The following is a 7,956-nucleotide window of genomic DNA, read 5'->3' on the forward strand; positions in this document are numbered from 1 at the left end:
TTAGTATTAGACTCTAACCTTTTGTCGAGCCTGTTGGGTATAATCCACTGATATAGGAGAAACAAATCACATTTAAAAATTGGCGGAACGAGTTTATAGTATACAAGAGAGTTAAAACTTAAAAGTGCATGGTTACTCTTGGATGGGAAGGATAATAACGAGAGTAGTTATCGACGTTTCTACTTGGTGATAATATGATGGTATCCAAACTCATCTTGGTTGATTCACTTATGGTGGAGGAATGGAATGGAAATCTACACCAAACTCGACATATTTTACTAGATAAGTGCTATAAAGTTTAAACTAAAAATAATAATTGTAGGAATACCTCACACATAGGATGTACCAAATACATCGTCCAATTAAATATTATCAAGATATTATTTTCCTATCAGAGTTTCGTCATGCAACACCTATATCACCTCAACATGAATTAGAACACTACAAAAGGTAAGAAGATTACCCAAGAATCAGTGAAGTTGTAAATTCCTAGATATGATTTTATCGTGTTTAAATAACAATTGATGTTTATTTAACAATTAGGAAATGCAACATCATTAGCCACAAACACCATCCAAACAGGATAAGAATGTTGTGCCATGTCATGACTATTAATTATGTTGAAATCTGCCAACAAGACAGCCATAGCGATCAACTAAGATAACTATTTTTATTTTTATACATAGAAGATGAAAACATATAACATCGTTCCAATTTTAACAATGGAGAAATTCAGTTGTAACCCATGACACAACTTTTGTAGATTATATATTGGCTATTTGTTCAATTTTTTTTATTAGGTGGTTGTACTAGGTTGGATTATCTATCTTCTAAAAAGGAAATAAGAACACATGTTTAACTAAAACGAAAAGAGTCTTTTTGTCAAATTTTGTGTATATGTAATAAATAAAAACCTCAACAACTCAATGACAATGGTATTTTAACAAATTATTAAGGGAAAAAAATGCAAATACTTAGCAGATTTATATGCAGGGAGATCACATTCCTGCGATTGTGATGCCACCACACTCCCGATACCACGGAGAGAAGCTACGAGAGCATAACACAATCTACTTGTGAACTTTTGTGGCTATACATGACTTTATAAACCAATACGAGGATAAAATATGATTATACTTCACACCGTTCACTCATAGAGAAACCTTTAAAGTTGAGAACAAGAAAATTGCGAGATATAGATTCATCTACTTACGAATATAGGATCTCATAACAAGAATTGGAAACGTAAAAGACCCAATGGGTAATTACAACATAATTATATCTAAGTAAACGTTCGAGAGGCATTGTTTTTCTGTTGTACACTTAAAACACATAAAAAAAAGGTTAGATTGTTACATTTGTGGGACGAAATTGGTCTCAACCAAAAAATTGAACTGAAGCGCTAGAGAGAGGTGTTAAACAATAGTGTGATACAAGATGAAAGAGGAAAGTAATAAATAATATTTTATGTGGTTATTTAGCCAATCCAATCACATTGGAAATCAATGACAATGGAGAAGACGAGGATATATAATTGAAACATCAACATGGGTTGTTTAAATGAAATGTATTCCACTTCAAGAAAGATAAGCTAAGCTGTTTATCCATTACGAAGACATAGTGTTCAATAGATAGGGCTCATTCCAAGAATAACCCAACATATTTCAACTGAAGCAACGAGGATAAAGAAAAAAATTGTACAAATTGAACGTGTATGCAATAAAAACGTGCATAACTCCGAAGAACTCAAAATAATACAGGAGCAGTGGACATATACATCAAAAGCGGGAAAAAAAATGCATACAACTTCATAACTTGACACATACATTGATTTCACCACTTAAAATTAACGAAGGAGATCACAATAAACAACAAGATGAAGACAGTAATGCAACGATAATATTTAAACTAATTAATTATTAAGGATTAGTTTTTTACGAGTTTATGATACTTTTTTGGTCATTATCAAACTATTTATTACTCATTGGTATGTTTTTCACGATATTTTTCGGCTATAAACTTTCAATTATAACAACCATAACATGTTATTCAGATAACAATTGTTTCTTTATGGAATGGACAACATCAATTTATTAATAAAACTTTAAACTCATGCATTTGTGAGTTTTTCAATGCGACGTTCTTTGCCGTCTAAACATCAAATTATGGGTAGTGTAGGACTAGATAAGAAATGTAAACTGTAGCTTCATCGTATTTGAATTTTATATTTTAGAAAATCAGGTTTCTAAATTTTGTAATTTTATTTCGTAGATATAACACCTTTCATTTGGGCACCATGTTTGTCCAGTTGAGTCAAACAAACTTGGTTAAGCATCTTTTGAGGCATGACAAATGATCCTCATTGACACCCAAAAATATATCGCACATTTACTATTGTTGAGCGTTAAATATCATTACATCTTGATTATCAGTTTACTTGACCATAATCAAGTATTTTACTTAGCCCCATGTACCGACCATTTACCTAGGACTGAATAATGTAAACTTTAAAATCAATTAAACATCCGAAATATATTAAATTAAGAACCCTTATATAAGATAACCAAAAACATGTAAAAAAAAATATACCAAAACCTGATGTTGAGAATGTAACAAATAACAACATGTTAATATTTTCTTCCAAATTAAATAGGCTTATTATTTAATTAACGTTATTCATATTGAATTAATAGACCATATATTGAATAACCATGGATAATATATAAATATATAGTGATGAAAGATTGAGACATGAACATAGGAAGAGTAATGCCTATGGACATAAGAAAAGAAAATCATTGCTTGAAAACAAGGTAATTAAACTTTGTGAAGGATCAAGAGCTCTGATAGTGATACTGGGAAAGAACAAGAATGCATCAGATAACAAAAGAATGACCAATCAAATCTTACGGGATTCTTATGGGCCCTTAATCAAAAGCCAAAATATTCTGATAACGAAGATAAATTGGAGAACTTATTAGGGTATCTAGATCAACAAAACGATATCGATTTAAACCTTTTGAGTGGTTAGAATCTAAAAAAGAAATGGTTAAACATGAATTAGAAACGAAAAAACATATGAAAGATTATGCAAAAAACAAAAACAAGAGTATGAGCTATAAAAATTTAAACAATATAAAAAATGTAAAATGTTTAGAATGGTATTACATTTTTTGAGTTTTCGGTGTTGCATGATTTTGATACGGTAAAGAGCGATGAGAAGTATCATCTTAAAATTGGCATCTTACTATCACTTGACATTAAGATGCTCAAGGTCTATTTGAATAATGGATATTCTATTGAATATGGGGAAGATAACCGAGATTTAACAATCAAAGAAATCGACAAGGACATGATTACATTTTAGGAGATCGGGTCATAGCAGCAGTGTTTAAATAACGAGCATGCGTCAGTCTTTTTCTACTAGGTGGGTTTGAATAGAAAATTTACAAATACATGACATCAATCTATGAATATTTGGAGAATTTAAAAAGAAACACAAACATATATAGACTACGACGTAGTTTGGTATTGCTGCCGCTTTTATAAAAGCACTTTTCTGCTGTGCGTTGCTGAGAGAAAAAAGCAGTCGTTAGACGTTTGGTAAAATATTAATTAAAGTTAAAGTTGATTAACTTAGCAATCAAAGTGTGTTTGGTAAAATATCAGATTCATCCATTGTTGTTGTGGCAAATGACAAAAACAGACATATCTCTGAAAATAGTTGTATTCAATTTTATTGGGCTTAAAAGTAAATTTTTTTTACTATTAAATATAAATATATAAAATATCAAATTTACTAATTGTTACTACTATTATGATTGTCAAAAAAAATTATTTTACTTAACCACTTTTTAATATATATATTATATAATTTTCAAACTAAAATTAAGTAATTATTTTATTTTTATTTTTATTTTTGACAAATTAAATGAAATGGTATCATAAAATAATTTGAAAATAGTATATATTAATATTTAAAGAATAAAGTATAAGAAATAAAAAATTGATTGTATATATATTTAGGGGTAATTTTTGTCATTTACAAAATAAAATAGGGAAAAAAAGGATAAATCAAACATTAAATTTTGGTTGGACCAAAGCTTATGCTTTTATAACTTTTAAAAGCTCCTCCTCCCCAGCTTTTGAAAATTGAGGAATTTGGAAAGTGCTTTGCGTAAAAAGCACTTTGATTTTTTTTACCAAACACCAATTTCAAAAAATATTAACATATATAGGTTATGAAAGTGCTTTTGGAAAAAATAAAAGCATTACCAAACCCACCTTACATCGATTCAAACAAATGTCTAGAAAGATATACATTTCTCGACGTAAAAAAATTTGGACTCGAAAAAGAATGCAACTGTACCAGAATAATGGAATGCCCAAAGAGAGAAGCTTGGACGGGTCAAAGACATATTCATTCACTTTTTGGAGTAGTTTCTATTGAATCTGAGTTAGGGATGCTATACCTCCAGTTTCTATCGCCGATCAAAAAAAAAAAAAAAACTCCAGTTGATATCGTTCACTTTATCGTATGCATGGTTCACCGGGTTTTTGGATGCATCAAAGGCATCAACAAATGCTTGAACAACTTTAAAGCTTTTGAATTATTCACCTAATTATTTACCTTATTATTATTTTGGTAATTTAAATACTTATCCATATCAGACTATCTTTCTCTTCGGAATATATTTTCTAGATTGTTGTATTAAATTTTATACTTACTATTTTGAAATTCTTAGATTTTTTTTTTCTTCTGAGTAATTTATTAAAGAAAATACTGAAATTGTTCATTTGTTCGTTCCAAGTAAATGATTCAGTTTTGGTTCAAACCACACATAAACTTAAATTGTCAGATAAAAACGCTCAGCGTCATCCGCCTAAAGTCACATAATACTTTAACTGTCGTATTTCACAAGTGATGTTCACGTTTAATCAATGACCACCATTTAGTTATCCTTGAGTCAGTGAACTGACAATACGAAGGCAAAAATTGTGGAAATCATCAACGACGATACCTATATAACATAAATTAGACAACATCAATGGAGATAGCTGGATAACATCCATATTATTAATACGGTCCGCGGGTTATGACCCCAAAGGGGTTATAACCCATCCACAAAAAACCCATCCAAACAAAAGTGATACAAAAACCCCAAATATCATAAACTGTCTAAACTACCCTCCCCTAATTCAACCCAAAAGAAACTGAGAAAAAAACGACCCACTAATTTATTACTTTACAACCTGAGTAACGGACAAAATTTCTTAAAACCTCCGCTCCTCTGTAACTCCTTCAAAAACCAACCCAGAAATCTCATATCTGCTCATCCCTAAGCCAAAATCGTTCAAAATCAATCTGTATTCGTCATCATCTTCTCGATTTTACCTTCTTCTCTTATTCTATGGTTGCGTACTTCAACCACTGCTACAAAATCTGACCTAATTTTTCAACCCCAAATGGCGAAGAAACAAAATCAACAGGCGAAAAAGAAAGATGAAAAGCTAAAGAAAATAGCGAAACCATCTCCTAAAGGTAAGAAATCGAATTTGCTTTCAAGTTGATTTCGAGTTTGAATTCAAAAGATTATTAGGTTTCATTTGATTTCTGGGTTGGTTTTCTGTTTGCTTTTAGGTTTCATTTCTTAGGTTAGGTTCTATTTTCATTTGGTTACATCGTTTCTTTGGTTTAGGTTTAGGTTTCAGTTTGTTTAATGTAACCAAATGAAAACATATTTCAATTGTTTGTATATTTGATGCAACCAGATATTTTTTTTTTCTATTTGATGAAACCATATTTCATTTGTTGTTTATTTGATGAAACCAAAGTATAATCTGTTTTTTTTATGAAACCATTCTGGGTTTCATCATTTTACAACCAATTGGTAAATTGGTTCCACCAATTGTTGATCTGTTACATCATAATAATAATATGGTCTTTTTGATGAAACCATTTTTGGTTTCATCACTTTTCATTTGTTAGGTTTAGGTTTGAAAGAATGATGTAACAGATTTGCGATGAAACCAGATTTCATTTTCTGTTTCTTGATGAAACCCAAAATTGGTTTCATCATTTTTAGTTATTGGTTTACTTCTAGAGTTGTTATTGGTTGTTGATTTGAATTCAAACTGTGGAGATTGGCGCTATGTTACGTAATCTTATGGTTTCATACAAGTTTCAATTATGCTTATGGTTTCATCACTTTGTTCGTGCTTATGGTTTCATCATTACAAGTGTATGTCTTATGGTTTCATCACTATTATTTATTATTCTCTTATGGTTTAATTTTGGTTTCACAATAGGTAAAAAAAGAGATAAGGAACCATACAGGTGCTCATTGCATCATTTGTGCGAGCTAGCAGTGAAAATTAAGGCGTTGATAAAAAACAAGCAACTACATTTGAAAGCTCTTAAATCATGTCCTTTCTGGCGTTTCTTTGAGCCGTTCTATGATGGCGTAATGAACAAAGATGAGCTCATCAAAAAGACAAAAGCAGTAATAATGTTTTTAAGTACAATTGAAAACAGACTTGATGGTAAGCTCCCGTATTGTTTCAAATTAGCAAGATCAAGGAAAATGATTTTGCGGACAATTCCAGAACATTTTGCTGTGACTTTTGGTTTCCAAATGGTGAATTATGTAGAAGCAGACGACATTGATGAAGATCTGGTTAAAAAGGTTAACGTCTTTGTGGCTAATTATTTTGCTGGAAATAAAAAGACAAAAAAACCGATATTGAAAAGCGTATGCTGGAAGCCGCAAATGATGAAACCAGAGCGGATGACTTTGTCAAGTTTTTCGTAATGTTTCTGTTGGTTTCAGTATTTGTCCCTAACAAATGTGGGCAGACTCTCGCAGCAAAGTACTTGTATATGGTGTTTGATATGAACAAGGTGTGCTGGCCGGAAGTCTTCCATGACTATGTACTTGATTCGATAATGACAAACAGAACAGACGTAGAAAATGTTGTTGGTTGTGTAATATACCCTCTGGTAAGTTAAGATTTGTTCTTTTTTTCATAAGTTCAGTATTTTTTTCAATATTGGTTGTTGAATAATAAGCGACTTGTTTTTGATGATTAATTTGAATATTTTTTTTTTTTTTTTGCAGTATTGGTTGGCAGAGATGACAAAGATCGCACAAAGAAAGCATGGGCTAGACAAGTATCCGAGGTTTGCTAGATGGAACCTTAGCAACATCTGTCAACAAGTATTGTCTAACTTCGAGAATCTTGAAGAAAAAACAGAACTTTGGTCTAAGGTAAATATTTACTTAGAAGATTTACTTTTCTGATGGAACCAATTTTGGTTTCATCAAAAATTCTAGCTGAATTTTTGTTTCTTAGATAACTTCGAGGGTTTTATTTGATATTTTTGTTAGACAATATTCGAAATCTTCGAGGGTTTTATTAGATTATTGCTATGAGTTCTTACCATTACTTGTTACCATTAAAAATGCTTTTTTGGTATGTCGTCTGTTTTATTTTAAACGAATTTTGGTAAATATTTTCTTGTTCAGATTTACTTTTTTGATGAAACCAGTTTTGGATTTATCAAATTTTTTAGCTGAAACCAATTTTTCTTGTGTACTGCAGGAGAATATTGGTCACCGAAAGGGATCATTCTTGCTTCAGTATGACGAATCAGAAATGCGCTTGGCTGATCCCGTAGATGAAGTGGAAATTGTTGTGCCAGATGAAGAAAATGAAGTGCCGGTTAAAGTGCAAGATGAAGAAAATGTTGGTGCTAGCAGTGAAGCTAACTCCTTCAAAGCCAAATACCAATTTGCGCGAGCATTGATTGAAAAGCTTAGGACCAATACATATGTTCTTTCTAAAGAAGAAGAATCACTGCTGGCAAAATATGATGCCGAGGACAGGGAACAACAACTGGTACAAAGATAGATTTGATTTTTCTTAGTAACAATTGAATTACTCGCATATATTACA

The sequence above is a fragment of the Papaver somniferum genome, chromosome 3 (genome assembly GCF_003573695.1).
Source record: "Papaver somniferum cultivar HN1 chromosome 3, ASM357369v1, whole genome shotgun sequence".
Lineage (NCBI taxonomy): Eukaryota > Viridiplantae > Streptophyta > Magnoliopsida > Ranunculales > Papaveraceae > Papaver > Papaver somniferum.